The following is an 18105-nucleotide window of genomic DNA, read 5'->3' on the forward strand; positions in this document are numbered from 1 at the left end:
CGTGCCTCGGGGGTTTCCTCCGGGTACTCCAGTTTCCTCCCCCGGTCCAAAGACATGCATGGTAGGTTTATTGGCATCTCTGGAAAATTGTCCATAGTGTGTGTGTGTGTGTGTGTGTGAGTGAATGAGAGTGTGTGTGCCCTGTGATGGGTTGGCACTCCGTCCAGGGTGTATCCTGCCTCGATGCCCGATGACGCCTAAGATAGGCACAGGCTCCCCGTGACCCGAGAAGTTTGGGTTAAGCGGTAGAAAATGAGCGAGTGAATGAATAAAGAACATTAAAAATAATATAAAATTGAATAATTTTAAAGAATTTAAAAAAGACAAACGATCTCTTTATTTCACATTAGAGTAAGATCTTGTTATTTGAAGACATCGATAGTTTATCTTACTGTAGTAGCTGATAATTTCATAGTAAACCAAACATCTCTTTAATGGAAATCTTTATTTATTCTATAGGGAACTTTAATCATTTTAATAATCGATGTTCCGTAAAGCCGCCTCAAGACAACGTCTGTTGTTAAAATCGCTATATAAATAAAAGTGCATCGAATTAAAACGATGTATCTTGAAATACGTCATTACGGCGTTTTTTTCTTGCAGTACAGGGCTTCGTGTTTTTTTTTTCTATGACTAAATAACAGCCATAAAAAAACAGGTCTTGGATTTTGAAGCATGGTGTAATTGCTGTCTCTGAGGACTGGGTTTATCAGCATGTTTGCTAACCTTATCCTGGATGTTGGTGGGAAAACAATGGCAAGCAGCTTCATTTACGCATAATTTAGCTTTTAATGTACATTATTTAATACATCACCACTTCCAAATTAGCAGCCGCTGCTCTCATACATCACGTTAATTAATATCCAGCTTCTTCAGCATATCTGTAGAGCATCAGTATTCCTCCAGTGTTCTGCTTCTCGTGTGTGTGTGTGTGTGTGTGTGTGTGTGTGTGTGTGTCTGTGAGAGAGAGAGAGAGCTAGCTGGGCATGAAAATTCATGTGTGCTGTATCATTGTCTGGTTTATATGTGTACTCGTGAGCTTGGGGACTTTTGGTTGCACAGATAAAATTCGTCATTGTTTACATTTATAAATCCATGAATAATATTTCCCAGGGAAGCGCATGTCCTCGTGTGTGGACGTTTTATTACTCATTCCTACCCTGTTGGTCACCTTGTAGGTCTATAGTTAGAGACCGAATCTCATTTGTTCTAGCACGGTGCATACCCAGGCTTGAGATCTTTACGATTTCTGAACCTGGTTACGACAGACCCAGGGACACCTTTTCAACTTTTCCAGATTTATAGTCACTTTCCCGTCATGCCACCTGCGCACCGATCCATCTGTAATCTGCGAATTCACAAAGCTCTGTTGCAAGTCGATAGAAAACAAAAGGGAGAGCGTTTTGCATTTCTGCATCGATAAACCTTGCCGTTCAATAATTAAAGCGGCGAGTAAAATGTGCTGTGCCTCGGCAATTAATATTTCCCTCCATTATGTATCGTGTAGGGTCGACTTAACGCTTTTATTTTTTAAATGTATTGATCTATTTATCTTCCGTGCCGAAGTGTATATATTATATATCTGTGTGTTTACGTACAAGACGAACGTAAGCAATGCTGCTGCACCTGAGATACACATAACATTCATATGTACAGCATATTGTACATGATGGGATGTAATCACATCCTCATCGTATGATAGGGCATAGTGGCTTACTGGTATAGTCTAACGTATACCTAAGTGGCTTACTGGTATAGTCTAACGTATAGCTAAGTGGCTTACTGGTATAGTCTAACGCATAGCTAAGTGGCTTACTGGTATAGTCTAACGTATAGCTAAGTGGCTTACTGGTATAGTCTAACGTATAGCTAAGTGGCTTACTGGTATAGTCTAACGTATAGTTAAGTGGCTTACTGGTATAGTCTAACGTATAGCTAAGTGGCTTACTGGTATAGACTAACGTATACCTAAGTGGCTTACTGGTATAGTCTAACGTATACCTAAGTGGCTTACTGGTATAGTCTAACGTATAGCTAAGTGGCTTACTGGTATAGTCTAACGTATAGTTAAGTGGCTTACTGGTATAGTCTAACGTATAGCTAAGTGGCTTACTGGTATAGACTAACGTATACCTAAGTGGCTTACTGGTATAGTCTAACGTATACCTAAGTGGCTTACTGGTATAGTCTAACGCATAGCTAAGTGGCTTACTGGTATAGTCTAACGTATAGCTAAGTGGCTTACTGGTATAGTCTAACGTATAGCTAAGTGGCTTACTGGTATAGTCTAACGTATAGCTAAGTGGCTTACTGGTATAGTCTAACGTATAGCTAAGTGGCTTACTGGTATAGACTAACGTATACCTAAGTGGCTTACTGGTATAGTCTAACGTATACCTAAGTGGCTTACTGGTATAGTCTAACGTATAGCTAAGTGGCTTACTGGTATAGTCTAACGTATACCTAAGTGGCTTACTGGTATAGTCTAACGTATAGCTAAGTGGCTTACTGGTATAGTCTAACGTATAGCTAAGTGGCTTACTGGTATAGTCTAACGTATACCTAAGTGGCTTACTGGTATAGTCTAACGTATAGCTAAGTGGCTTACTGGTATAGTCTAACGTATAGCTAAGTGGCTTACTGGTATAGTCTAACGTATAGCTAAGTGGCTTACTGGTATAGTCTAACGTATACCTAAGTGGCTTACTGGTATAGTCTAACGTATAGTTAAGTGGCTTACTGGTATAGTCTAACGTATAGTTAAGTGGCTTACTGGTATAGTCTAACGTATAGTTAAGTGGCTTACTGGTATAGTCTAACGTATAGCTAAGTGGCTTACTGGTATAGTCTAACGCATAGCTAAGTGGCTTACTGGTATAGTCTAACGTATAGCTAAGTGGCTTACTGGTATAGTCTAACGTATAGCTAAGTGGCTTACTGGTATAGTCTAACGCATACCTAAGTGGCTTACTGGTATAGTCTAACGTATACCTAAGTGGCTTACTGGTATAGTCTAATGTATACCTAAGTGGCTTACTGGTATAGTCTAACGTATAGCTAAGTGGCTTACTGGTATAGTCTAACGCATAGCTAAGTGGCTTACTGGTATAGTCTAACGTATAGCTAAGTGGCTTACTGGTATAGTCTAACGTATAGCTAAGTGGCTTACTGGTATAGTCTAACGTATAGTTAAGTGGCTTACTGGTATAGTCTAACGTATAGCTAAGTGGCTTACTGGTATAGTCTAACGTATACCTAAGTGGCTTACTGGTATAGTCTAACGTATAGCTAAGTGGCTTACTGGTATAGTCTAACGTATACCTAAGTGGCTTACTGGTATAGTGTAACGTATACCTAAGTGGCTTACTGGTATAGTCACAAATTCAGGGTTGCTCCCCATTTTTGGGGGTTTCCTCCTGGGTCGCCGGTTTCCCCCACATGTGTTGTAGGTTGATTTTCATCTCTAAAGCGCACTCTCTCTCTCTCTCTCTCTCTCTCTCTCTCTCTCTCTCTCTCTCTCTCTCTCTCTTCACTTTAAACACAGCTTGTCAGGTTGCCAAGAAACGCCTTTGTCCTGAAGACGTCATGAAACCTAAAGTTTCAAAGCTCCGACACTGGAGACTCCTTCAATAGACGTTCTACGAACTCACGTCTCCTTCCACGGAACTCCTCATGAGCTGTTACTACTGCTATAAACCTGTGATGTGCATCTGTGATGTGAACCCATTTGCTGTAGGTTGGATTTCATCTCTAAATTATCTGTAGTGTGTGAATGGGATTGTGTTCTATGAGAGTTTGCCACCCTCTCCAAGGTGCCTTCTACCCCAAGGATAGATAGGTTCTTTGCACCCCTGCATACGAAACAGAAGAGATATATGGATAGATTAATGGATGGACTGATAGACTGATGGACAACAATACCATTAAGCTAAAGTCTTCTTAAACACTTAGTATTTTTTACCTTCCAGTGCAGAGAATCCAGAAAGCAGCACCAGAAGGTGGTAACAGCAAAGGTGGTTGCTTTTAAATTAAATTAAATTAATCAAAAATACAGTCTAGAACATTCCCAAAAAGTGGTCTTATCAGTGTGGACACTCAGTAGGATGGTACGTCCTGCGGCATACATTCCTATGACTTACAGCGCCATAAGCTAAAGCACGTCCAACCGAGTTCTGGCAATAGACTTTCATCCTCCCTCTGGTGCACTAAAACAGTATAGAAGTACATAAAGCAGAGAGATGACCTCTCGTAACATGAGGTGATGATGAAGTGGCCAAAACAGCAGGAGAGCAGAGAAAGGCTTTAGCAGGGCCACTGGTGCGTTTCCCACTCTCTCTCTCAGCCGAGACCGATCGTAATCCGTGTTCATCGCCTGTGAGGCAGATAAAGAGCGAGCTGATCGATACCCATTTCTTATCCTGCGCCTTGATCTATGCTTTCTCAAAGAGCAAGAGGTCTCCACACCTATCTGTTTACTGGTAACTAAGCACCTATCCATGGTTTGAGCAGCATACTGCATTAAATAAAGAAAACAAAGAAGCACGAGTGTTTATGCACAACGTGTGATGGTGTATTACAGAGCTTGGTTAAAGAAATGCTCTATTCTGAGCTACTACTTTTTTTTAGTGTTACATACATAGTACACACACAAGTGGAATTGTGTTATGGCTATGCTTCGGAGGATACCGTCATCATTTTAGCTGTTTTTTGGTTGTTTTCATGGCGGCCTGTATTTCCATCAGGCTAACTGTCAGAAGGTTACCTAGTATTCGTATCCTCTGTCGTCTTGGATTGTTCTTCTTAGTATCGCACAAACTTCCACACTCGTGTCCTACCTTCCTCTAAACATTATAAAAAATCATTCAACAATGATGACTCCACATCAAACAGTATGTTGGCTGCAGGAACAAAATGTTTAAATTGCAGACAACTGAAGACAACATGGGGGGGCACGGTGGCTTAGTGGTTAGCACGTTCGCCTCACACCTCCAGGGTTGGGGGTTCGATTCCTGCCTCCGCCTTGTGTGTGTGGAGTTTGCATGTTCTCCCCATGCCTCGGGGGTTTCCTCCGGGTACTCCGGTTTCCTCCCCCGGTCCAAAGACATGCATGGTAGATTGATTGGCATCTCTGGAAAATTGTCCGTAGTGTGTGTGTGTGAGTGAATGAGAGTGTGTGTGTGCGCCCTGTGATGGGTTGGCACTCCGTCCAGGGTGTATCCTGCCTCGATGCCCGATGACGCCTGAGATAGGCACAGGCTCCCCGTGACCCAAGAAGTTCGGATAAGCGGTAGGAAATGAATGAATGAATGAATGAATGATTGAAGACAACATCGACATGCACATACTTGAGAAGATAAATAAATGCTTCACAATAATTTTAAAGTTAAAGGCTCCAATTCCAGTCTCAAACATAAATCATTCTCAAACCTGTATAATTTAATGCTGCCTGTATTCCAGATGTGTATCTGGTTTCTGCATTGCTGAGGGTTGTGGGAAAGGGAATTTTGGGTACATTTTAGTTCCACGAGCCACATCTGACTGAAAAAAGAATGAGTCAATGGTCGATACCAAAAAGCATCCTTTTGGATATTAAGCCCTTACTTCACTTCAATGATTAGGCTGTTTTCTAGAAGATTGAAGGATTTCTCGAGAAACTTTTTCAAAGAGAAGACAACACAGACATTATATTATAAACTCCTGCAGCCCCGCTAACCTCCATGAAGGTGTTCCAAGTGTTGCCACGTGAAATGTATCTTTAGTGCCTGTTTTTAGCATTTAAGTGAAATGCTTTTTGGACTGATGGTTGACCTGAGGATTGTCCTGATGTTCAGAGTAGAAGCGGTGGAAGGAGATAGATTTTGTGTTGAATAATGGATGGGAAGATGAGGAGGATTTGTGTCATGAGTGCTTCTTGTTTTTCTTTCAGAGTTGTTCATGACTGAAAAACCAAAAGAACAAAATGTTAAAAAAAAGTCCTTTATGTGTTGTGTGTAGTAGATACAGTAAATGCTCTTTGAGAAATGTCCCTGGACTAAAAGGATGATGAACAGAGTTTAATGTGATGATCGTTAATACTTGATAATCATTAACGTGCACTCAAGCGAAACCTGGTGCGGACACTGTTATTAAAACGTCATGCACAGTTTGCACCCTGACACGAACAGGACGTTATGTTTTCATGCCAACTTTGCAGAGATGTGAGGATGATGAACGTTTGTGTGTTAATGTTTCAAGTACTGGAAATGAATTCAGATTTGCCTGCAGAGCCCAGAACTGTTTGGCGATCTGTAAAAGCCACTCGACCGCCTGCTGTTGTGGTCAGAGTTCCAGCTGAAAAAAGTGGACAGAAAACTTTAATGATATAACTGACAGGAAAATGTACAGAAAGTAGAAAGCTGCCATTGTGTCACGAAGTCTAATCTGACCAAGATCTCATCTGCTTTTCTAGTTCTTATTCAAAACTCATCCATAAATCATTTTATACCAGAGCTCAAATTAAATCATGGTGTAATATATTCATTCATTCATTCATTCATTCATTCATTTTCTACCGCTTATCCGAACTTCTTGGGTCACAGGGAGCTTCGGGCAACGGGCATCGAGGCAGGATACATCCTGGACGGAGTGCCAACCCATCACAGGGCACACACACACTCTCATTCACTCACACACACACACTACGGACAATTTTCCAGAGATGCCAATCAACCTATCATGCATGTCTTTGGACCAGGGGAGGAAACCGGAGTACCCGGAGGAAACCCCCGAGGCAGGGGGAGAACATGCAAACTCCAAACACACAAGGCGGAGGTGGGAATCAAACCCCCAACCCTGGAGGTGTGAGGCGAACATGCTAACCACTAATCCACCGTGCCCCCCTGTAATATATTCAGCTGAATTCTTTTCTTCATCCCGTTACTCCATACAAGTCACGACACACCTAACTGAAAGTCTGAGTCTATTGAGTATGCCACTTGAGGTATGTTCAAGCCTGGGTTCAGCTGGCTGCAGGTTTTCTTTATAGTCCACTGGGCAGGAAATGACATCAAACAGGTGCTCTGTATTCTGGAGGGGTGATGCCAGGCGGTGACTTGGCACACAGAGTGCTTTTATGAACATGCTTTGAAACAACAGGACACGGTTTCCTTTATGTCCGAGACAGCAAGCTGGCTGTAAATATTTCTGTCCTCACTGTGTTTATTCTGATCACAGATGTCTTAATCTTTGTGCACTTTACATACAGTAGAAGTTCTGCAGTTTAAGATCAGAGTTTCCACAAATAATAAATGTTCTCGTACCGTCAAGGTTTCTTCCGATGCATTTACCTCTGGATCTTTTGCACTTTTATACATTTCTTACAACATATCTTCATATTTTTAAGAAATATTTTCCAGCATCCTTTTATTTCTCACTAACACTGACCAAGCATTTATAAGAAACACTGTAGTAATACTGGGTAGAGCCTCCGTTAGCTCTCAAAACATTTAGGAGTCATATTCATGAAAGGAGACCGAAGTGACGATCGCTGTGTGACATGTTCATGTTGAACCATGATGCTGGAAGAAGGTTATTTTAGCCATGAAGGGATGCACATGGTCTGAAACAATACCAAAATAGACTGTGGCCATCAGGAAATGATTGAATTATTGATTGATTGATTGATTCCACACCACATCTCACCACCTCCACCAGCCTGGACTGTCGAGACAAGGTAGGTCGAATGCACAGATTCATGCTATTGGCAACAAATACTGACCCTACCATCTGTGTGCCTCAGTAGAAATCCTGGTTCATCAACCAAGGCTACATCTTGTCCAGTTTAATTGCTAATCATTAATAAATGATAAAAGCTAGTCGGAAAAAATGCTTTCAAATAAGTATGAGCAAGAGATAAACAGTGGAAATGTCACTGGCCGCGTGGAAACATTTCACACGTGCAAGACGATTGTATTCGGTATATTTAAATATCAGATCAAAATGACTACTGAATTAATCGCCCGATGAACGCAATTCACTTTGTCCATGCTGTTTATTACTAAATGTCACTAAACAACGAAAATGACCTCCTAAAAATGAAATGACCTGTCTCATTAAATCTTTAAAACCCAGAGAAACTGCAAAAAATAAATAAATATAAATAAATAAATAAATAATATTTTTTGCGTCCTTCAAGCACAACAGCATGTTGGCGAACTCCTGCACTCCTGTGATTCATTAGAATGTATTTACTTCCTGTGCATTTCTTTTTCTGTCTGAGTAATTAAAGAGCTGAGAGTGACCCTGCAACCCTACCCCCTTAGCACAGCTCTGTAATGCTGAGCGTTTAGTATGCGCAGCCTGTGGCTCTCTTTAACCATGGGCTAGAATGTGGAGGGAACTGAGTGTGACCTTCACGGTGAAGCCAGTGGATTACTGCTGAATAAATGAGCGTGTTGACTCATCTGTGGCAGAGTTCCATCTTCAAGACTATCTTCAAATCACCATCACTACAGTATATTCAGCAAAGGAATTATTTCTAAATAGTTATTTTTGAAGGTGGGGGCACGGTGGCTTAGTGGTTAGCACGTTTGCATCACACCTCCATGGTTGGGGGTTCGATTCCCGCCTCCGCCTTGTGTGTGTGGAGTTTGCATGTTCTCCCCGTGCCTCGGGGGTTTCCTCCGGGTACTCCGGTTTCCTTCCCCGGTCCAAAGACATGCATGGTAGGTTGATTGATTTCCATCTCTGGAAAATTGTCCGGAGTGTGTGAGTGTGTGAGTGAATGAGTGTGTGTGTGCCCTGTGATGGGTTGGCACTCCGTCCAGGGTGTATCCTGCCTCGATGCCCGATGACGCCTGAGACGCCACATGCTCCCCGTGACCCGAGAAGTTCGGATAAGCGGTAGTAAATGAATGAATGAATGAATGAATGAATGAATGAATGAGTTATTATTGAAAATAGTGTGCTTAGTGAAACTTCAACTCCTGCTCTATTAAAAGCGGTCAGATCTTTATCTAAAGGTCTGCCTCTGCCGGGAGGTTAGGCATCATCCATGGTCAATATTTATGCACTCATTGGTTAAAGTGTTTCTCAAGAGTTGTCTTCAGGGAATAGTTATTTTAGGGAAAAGTTATAGCTGCTCTTTTTTAAAAGGGAAACCCTAGCATTATAAATAGAATCCTTTTATATGAACCTCTATGGCTGTTAGTTGGAACGGTTTCACACTTGGCCTGAGCACTTGAGTCTGCATCAAGAACTGATTTTGCTTTGTTTGGGGCAGAGCTCAAAATTGCAGGTTTGAGTTCACATATACTTTGGCTTGCTTACACTAGCTGTTGTGCAAAATTGTTAGGGACCAAGTTTTTTCTTACTGTTTACTGTTTACCTTACTGTTAGAAACGAGTTTCTTTGTGTTTGCATCACTGGTAGTGAGCACCAGACAATCATCTTGAAGAGCACCGAGGATGGAGTCACTGAACCACTTGAAACAGCAATCACATACCAAACTCTGGGGTCAAACGGAACCTGCGGGTGTCTGAACACAACCTACTGGTGTTCTGTTGTATTAAAGGGGATGTGTAGGGTTCTAGTCACTGGTACGCATTTGTGATCTAGGTTCTAGGTTAAACACTGAAATATATCTTTTATGCGGACAAATAAACAAGTTAATAGAATCTTGGTCTAAGGGTAAGGGTATTTCCTTCTGAATGAATTCTACTTGCATCTATTTCTATAAGAGTCCCTTTGTCATAGATTTCTACATAGAATGTTTACGTGCAGGTTTCAGTCGTTTTGTTAAGGTCTTTCCTTTCCTATGGTCTTTTACCCTTCTAGAATAAAAGTTTCCTCAAGTGGCTCTGTATTAGACCCTCTGTGAAATCTATAATCTAAACACGCATTATACCCTAATATACTCAGAATCAGAATGAGAATTCATTATACTATAAGACCGTGTTTCTCGGACACGCACACACACACAGGGGACAGAGAAAGGACAAACTCAACGAATTAACGTCGTCCAGGAGAAGACATTCCTAATAGAACTGAGGGCTTCTTCGAGATTACAAATTCCCCAGGCCTGTCAACAACGCACCTGCTTGCACCGAGACGTTAATTTGTTTTGACATGCTTTATAATTTAATTCCACCACAGAATTAACTTCCTATCCGAAAAGCTATTAGCCGGGGAAATGTTGGCCTGACTCTGGCGAGCTCGCTCCCGGGTGAGCATCTTTTCTCTCAGCATGTCTGAATGAGCTTCACTGCGCTTTCTGAGGACTCGGACGCAGGGCCGGTCTTTGAAAATCCTCACACGCCTTTGAGGAATGTAGTGCAATTTCTTTTCACCTGTGTGCTGGTTCTGCAAATCATACGTTTCATCCTGAGGAGGATTTGATGAAACACTGTGCTGTAGATGATCATGGAGGACTGATGTTTTTCACCTACTAGTCAATTCCACTTAGGTAGTGATTCTGATAGGATAGATCAGAGGAGTCAAATTAGTCAGGGATCGTTACATATGTATGGACTTTGGACTGATTTGAAGTGTTTAGAGAGCGAACAATCACACAGGCTGGTTCACTAACACTGAGGAATCTATTATACTGAAATCTCACTCCTTTCACACTTGGATAAACATGAGCCAGCTCACTTGCAGTTAGATTTAGCTAATGCTTTAAGTGGTAGGAGGACAAGGTGTTAAGGTTCTTAGGGGTCTATCTATCCATCCAACCATCTGTCCATCTAATCCTTCATCCATCCATCCATCTAATCATCCATCCATTTGTTTATTCATCCATCTGTCCCTCCATCCATTGATTCATCCATCTGTCCATCTATTTTCTGTAGCATTTTTTTCCTACACACAGTCGCAAGGAGCCTGGATTCTCTCCGAGGGAATTCGGGGAAATTGCTAGACAGGGTGCCAACCAATCACAAGGCACACTCACTGAAACACAATTGAGAGATGCCAGGCAGCTTGCCACACATGTTTTTGGACTGGGGTGGAAACCTGAGTCTGCAGAAGAAACCCCGGACTCGCAGGGCTGAGGCGTGGAATCGAACCCCAAAGGGGGGAAGGATTAGTGTTTGTAACCGTGTAGCATCGTTCGTGCATAAGACATAAATATTTGAATCAAATTGCATTTTAAGTATTTTCTTCATTACACTGCTTCTCAAAACTGCTGCAGAAGGTAAAAATCCCAGAACAACCCGAAGCCAAGCATGAGGTCAGGGTTCAGACTCTTGTTTCTGTAATAAAGATGTACTCTAAAGAATCAAAATAAATTCAACGAGAATGAAACTACTGCAGATTTTTTGCACTTTTTTCGTATTGTCAGTTACTGTACGTGTGAGAGAGTGTAAATTAATTCGAGGCTAGTATTTAAGTGACATTTAGCTCTGTATGATTTTAATCAGGTTTCTTAATCAGCAGACACAACCCTGGAGGAACCGTGGCTTTATGAGCTTACGGTTGATGTTCGGTCTGGAGAGGCCTAATGATGTTTAACACCATTCAGTGAGGACAGAGATATTCTTCTCCTGTCTGTGCTGCAGGTTTCTTTATTAGTTTTGTGTAGATGAACTCTAGTGAACTTTACGTAAAGTAAGAGATTTCTCGCTATCATTCCACAGTTGTTGAAGATCAGGACAACATCTTTTCAAAAATCTTGTTGTTGTCAAATATTTTGAGCTGAATGTTCACTGCTGATTGTCTGGATTGTGTCAGTTTTGTGGACCCGAGGGCCAAACGGTGATCATTTAGGTCACAGTAATCTCCTCGGAGATATCACAGACACATTGCTAATAAATCTATAACATTTAGTGTAAAGGCTCAAACTGCTAGCTTGAGAAGAGACGTTACCATTTGTGAAATGCTAAGATGGTTTTAAAGGATTATTTTGATCCATTTTGCAAAAGACAGTTAGACTTTTTTTTCCTTTTTAGTTGTTGACAGGAAGTGTAACCACATTAGACATCGAACTGTTTAGAAACCGTCAGGGATGGCAGTGGCCAAGGCGAAGATAAAAACCTGACCCAAAAGCAGGGAAAACAAACCCAGGATTTATTAAGAAAAACAGACAGGAAAAAAAACACAAAAACTAGAAAAACACAGGGATAAACAAACTGGTAACATAAACCAACACAGACAAACAGAGGACGAGGAATCCACAGAGCCACATGCAATGTGGAGGAAATAAATAGACATAACAATTAACCAATTAGAAAAAAAAGATAAACACGTGACACAACATGCTGCTGGAATGTTCTAGCAAAGAATGTCCAAGAAAAGTCCTGGCAGAAACCCTGTTTTTTTTTAACTTTAACATTAAGATGGATGGCTAGATGGATGGAGGGAAGGATGAATAGGTGACTGGGTGGATGGATAGATGGATGGATGCACAGATGAAAGAATGGATGGGTGGTTGCATAGGTGGCTAGATGGATGGAGGGACTATTGCATGGATGGATGGATGAATGGATGGATGGATGGATAGATGGATGGACACATGGACGGAAGGATGGATGGTTGCATAGGTGGCTAGATGGATGTAGGGACAATTGGATGAATGGATGGATGGATGAATGGATGGATGGATAAATGGATGGATGGATGGATGGTTGCATAGGTGGCTGGATGGATGGAGGGACTATTGGATGAATGGATGGATTGAGGGATGGATGGATGGATAAATGGATGGAAGGATGAATAGGTGGGTGGATGGACAGATGGCTGGATGGAGGGATGGTTAAAGGGATGAATAGGTGGATGGATGGACAAATGGATGAATAGGTAGATGGATGGATGGGTGAAATGGATTATGATCACAGGTATTGGAATACTTGTAGATAATAAGCTTGGATTTTGATCTATTTGATATTGGATTAAAACCTTAGAAGCTCCTAATCTAACATTCCTGATACCATACCTGTGAAATCCAAGATCCAAGACTCCCTTAGCACAGATCTGCTTTCTGACCATACTGCACTTATTCAGTTCTTAGACCAATTCTATAAACATGTACAATAAAACTTTGCCTATTTGTTTTTTTTATTGCTGAACTTTTTACGCCAGAAGAACACAAAGTATACATTAACAGTTTATAGACCTATTTGTTCTGGGGGTATTTAGGTTGTTCCAGTTAAATGCTTTTCTTTTAAATAGAATGGAATAAATATAACTATCTTTAGAGTCTCCACCCACCACTCTGAGAACGCTGTATCCTTTTCATCCTGTTTTCAAGGTAAGATGTGTATTACACATCAGCTCATTATGCACCGTGCCCCCCCCCCCCCCGCTAGGGAACTACAGATGTTTACAGATTTAATTTATACTGTAAAACAGCGTCAACATGTCATAGTTTTCACTAGGCATCTTCAAAGTCCAGATGGAGAAGGTCCTATATACTGATCAAAATCTCCTCAGCTACATCCATCTGGTCTTCATTCTCATGCTGCCTGGAGTCATAATCATGCTGAAGAGATTGTAGATGATGTTAAACATTACTTCTTTCTTTTCGATCTGTTGCTTTAAGAAAACCAGAAATTCTGCTCCATCTGTCCGTTACACGAGACGGACTCGGGGAGATGGAGTCGAATTGGATTATTTACCTATAGCAGCACGTCCAGGAGGGTTTCGTTCCTTTATTAGTTATCTTTTTTTATCTGTTAATAGCCGTGTCATAGCAGCTATAAACGAGCTTTTCCGCACCAGCCTCTCTCTTCTCAGAAGATTAAAATCACAGCATTAAAAAAAGACTCCTGACACTGGAGACCCTTCCATAAACGATAAATAAATATCTTTTTTAGAATTTTTTTTGTTATCTGATTCATAATGTGTTTAAGTAAAGCATCAGCTGTACAAATCGCTGTTACTATAGTAATGATAACATTAGATCTAGCCCGTTAACGTCCAAGACGCGGCTACTCTGTGAACCGAACTGGTTTGTATGTTTGCTCTGGTTCTTATCAAATTGATCTGAAGAGCATGTTGACATGGCGACTCAGCAAGGCATCTGCAGTGAGAAGTTAGCCGTCTCACATTCCCCCGCTACCTGCTGTCAGATCAGAACAGTGTAGCTGCTATGCCTAGCTTCTCACTTCAGCATCGTAGATTCCTTCACGATGGGCTCACGGAAAAAGAACCCACAACTTCCTCGCCTGAGTCTTCTGCAGACTGGCGCCTTATGATAAGCAGTTGGAAGATGGCGTCTCGTCCTGTAACTGCGAATGTGCCTTCTCACACCTTCTCACATCACATCCAGAGAATTTCAATAAGCTCCAGTCTCTGGTCATGGTGGAGAGCAGCAAGTGCATTCTGAAGGGCAGGGAACATGCTGAACTTGTCAAAGTGCAATCACAGCTCTAACTCACATACTGTACTCCGCTGCAGGGTCATTACACTCCAAACCTGAAATGAACTCCTTCTTTCTTTCTTTCTTTCTTTCTTTCTTTCTTTCTTTCTTTCTTTCTTTCTTTCTTTCTTTCTTTCTTTGTGTGTGTGTGTGTGTGTGGACCTGCTCCTGCTGCAAAACAACAACTACACTATTCCTTAACTATAAAATATACAATACAAGACTATAGCATGATGGTTTTTGTGACACATGACCTGATTGGTGATACGGGTCCCAAACTGTTCATGCTGATTGATCACAATGAGCTGACTGAGACTCGTCCCACATTGGCTGAGACTCGTCCCACATTGACTGAGACTCGTCCCACATTGACTGAGACTCGTCCCACATTCAGAACTAGATCTGTTATTTTTATTAGCTGAGACAACTTGAGTTTAATTGTAGTACAGCTTTGGGGTTTTAAACAGGGGTTTTAACAGGTGTTTAATTTATAATGTTAATTCACATGTGCTGTGTTTACTGGTGCTTATTAAATATGGATAGACAAAGAGATATACATGAATAGATAGATAGATAGATAGACAGATAGATAGATAGATAGATAGATAGATAGATAGATAGATAGATAGATAGACAGGCAAACGGAAGGACGGACAGATAAACAGACGGACAGATAGAAAGTCAGACTGATAGATATACAGTCAGATAGATAGATAGATAGATAGATAGATAGATAGATAGATAGATAGATAGATAGATAGATAGATAGATAGATAGATAGATAGATAGATAGATAGACACATATAGCCAGATAGACAGACAAGACAGATAGATAAAGAGACAGATAGATAGACAAGACAGATAGATAGACAGACAGATAGACAGACAAGGCAGATACTGTAGATAGACAAGACAGACAGACAGACAGATAAACAGATAGATAGATAGACAGACAGATAGACACTGATCAGCTATTATATTATAAACAGAACAAAGTAAATAACTTTGATTATTTAGAAGCTGGTGCACTGGAAGTTTGAGGATCTGAGAAACTTTGACATGGGTTTGTGATGTTCTCTTAGTTCTGTGATGTTCTCTTAGTTCTGTGATTCTTCGGTTTCATCCCAGCTTTAATATCATACCAATAAGTGAATCAGTGTCTCAGACTTACATCTGTCTATGAAGACACCTGAGATGGACATGTCTAAGATGGACAGGTGTGTATTCTCACCTTGTGCAGTCTTCCTGGCTGGGAGAGACTGTGAATCCACCAAGACCAGAATCAACCAGTTACTGAAGATCTATCTATCTATCTATCTATCTATCTATCTATCTATCTATCTATCTATCTATCTATCTATCTATCTATCTATCTATCTATCTATCTATCTATCTATCTATCTATCTGTCTGTCTGTCTGTCTGTCTGTCTGTCTGTGTTTTCTGGTTGTAGTGTTATGTCGCTCTCTTAGATTGTGATGATCACTGGTTTATTTTCACCAGAGTTGCGCGTTAGGTCTCTAAGCCGCGTGAACAGGAGGCTTCAGTAGGAGCGTTTTAATGTATCTGAGCTCTGGGCTCTCTGTCTCCTTTCTCTCTCTCTCTCTCTCTCTCTCTCTCTCTCTCTCTCTCTCTCTCTCTCTCTCTCTCTCTCTCTCTCACACACACACACACACACACACACACACACACACACACACACACACAATCTCTCTCTCTCTCTCTCTCTCTCTCTCTCTCTCACACACTCTCTCTCTCTCTCTCTCTCTCTCTCTCTCTCTCTCTCTCTCTCTCTCTCTCTCTCTCTCTCTCTCTCTCTCTCTGTGTGTGTCTGTCAGTTCATGCGGGACTCCGGTATCTTCAGCTCTCGCTCCGTGCTGTTGTATTTTGTGTGTATTTGCTCCCGGTGCCGTTCACACGGTAAACACACAACGCCGCGAACGGAAAGTTGCGCACAGACGACTTGAGCCATGGACGTGTTTTAGCCGCGTAGTGTCTTGGGCACATCAGTCGCGCGTGGGACTGCGGGTAAGTGTGCGTTACGTGCATGTGTACACACACACACACACACACACACACACACACACACACACACACACACACACACACACACACACACACACACCGCTTATCTGAACTGTAATATCGGGATTAAAAAGTAAGTTGATGATAAATGTTGATAGTTCTGAGCTTCTGCTCACGCACGACGTGCACTCCTTGGGTCATTTCTCTGATACACACCTTCACTGGATTGTGTGCAGAAAGCTCTTTATATTAAAGCTCAATGTTGCTGTGATGTTGCAGGAAGGTTTCTAAACTAACCTCTGACTCAAAGCAGATAGCAAAAGTTTTTTATTTCGCTTTGATAAACTGAAATCTAAAAGGTTTTGACTCTGACTCTGGACTCTGACTTCTGGAATTTGACGCACTTATTATTTTTTTGGAAAAATGCATTCAGGTGATCTTTTCATAACCTGACTCATAATTATCTTATAAAGTAAATTGTATTTCTTTTTTCTTATTATTTTTTCATATTTTATCATTTCATTGTTTTCATATTAATGTGTATTCTTTTTGTCTGAAGACTCAAACTCGTTTAACTCCTTCTCAACACCTTTCCCAGTGTTACACATCAGTCCTCGCTCCTTTACAGCGTGTTGCAGGACAGATACGTGGCTTGACGTGTTCGTTCCACGCTTTCTCCTCTTAGCGTACACGTGATCTGAGGTGCTGTCCCAGGTGCTGAAACAGCTGCATTCATTACACACACCGTAATAGTCTTAAAGGTCTTCCACTCACTGAACACAGGATATATATACAAATATATATACCTCTGTGAAAGATTCAGTGCTGTAACATTCAGGGGACGTCTATAATCCTCTGATTAACGTGTGGCTCCTCTCCAATGTGGCATGATCTGCACCTAGCTGGGGTATCTCTCAGCTACATCACACTCTTACAGGAGAAAAACATGGCTGAAGATTAATTCAAGTCTAAGCTATTTGTCTATCAGAAAACAACATGTCTGATATCGCGTTATCTGACATTTTTCACACTTACAATAAACAAAAACTCAGATATATTGATTAGATCCTCATTATCTGAACTCACACATCCTGCTTCCTACACATCCTACCCATTCACTTTGGGTTGTTCTTTAGATAGAGACATATTTTTTTTTTACTATGCTTACATCATTTACAATGTTCCTTATGTTCATTTTTATTATAAAAGACTTACAGTACAGAAGGTACTTTTGGAGGATCATAAACTAATATTATGTGGCATTTTTCTAACAATTTTCTGTAGCTTTTATTGAATATTAATTAAATATCAGTCAGAGGAAAACTTTTATTTAATATATAAATAGGTCTATCATTTTTCTACAGTATTCCTCATTTTGTTCAGTGTGAGTTTTTCATTTGACTCGTTTGCCTCATGGAGCAAATGGTTCTGTATCCCGGATTTGGTTCTTCTAAGCTTGTGCAGGGTTTAGTCCATTTTAACAAAACGTAGGCAGGTGAGAACACGGCAAACAAAGGCAGGTCCGACCGAGCCGATCGGTGTCGATCGCAACGAGTAAGTGAATCGGCTCTGATTCGATTCACTTACAATTTATTTATTTATTTATTTATTTATTTATTTATTTATTTATTTATTAGTTTATTTGTTTATTTATTTGTTTATTTATTCATTGTGAGCTGTTAAACTGAGCCAAAGGACAGAGCTGTAGAACTGTTTTTTTTTTCTTTAAATTTGTTATTTACAATATAA

At 40.9% G+C, this 18105-nt stretch overlaps 1 protein-coding gene across 1 annotated transcript in view; it reads left to right on the top strand.

Annotated features, from left to right (window-relative positions):
- Positions 1–16178: 16178 nt before the first annotated feature.
- Positions 16179–18105, top strand: part of robo1 (roundabout, axon guidance receptor, homolog 1 (Drosophila)) — a 295430-nt gene continuing 293503 nt past the window's right edge. Inside the window, exon 1 of the mRNA XM_047820606.1 lies at positions 16179–16359. The gene's annotated coding sequence lies outside the window, so the exon portion shown is untranslated. The remainder of the gene's footprint in view (positions 16360–18105) is intronic.

This window comes from Tachysurus fulvidraco, chromosome 11 (genome assembly GCF_022655615.1).
Source record: "Tachysurus fulvidraco isolate hzauxx_2018 chromosome 11, HZAU_PFXX_2.0, whole genome shotgun sequence".
Taxonomy (NCBI): Eukaryota; Metazoa; Chordata; class Actinopteri; order Siluriformes; family Bagridae; genus Tachysurus; species Tachysurus fulvidraco.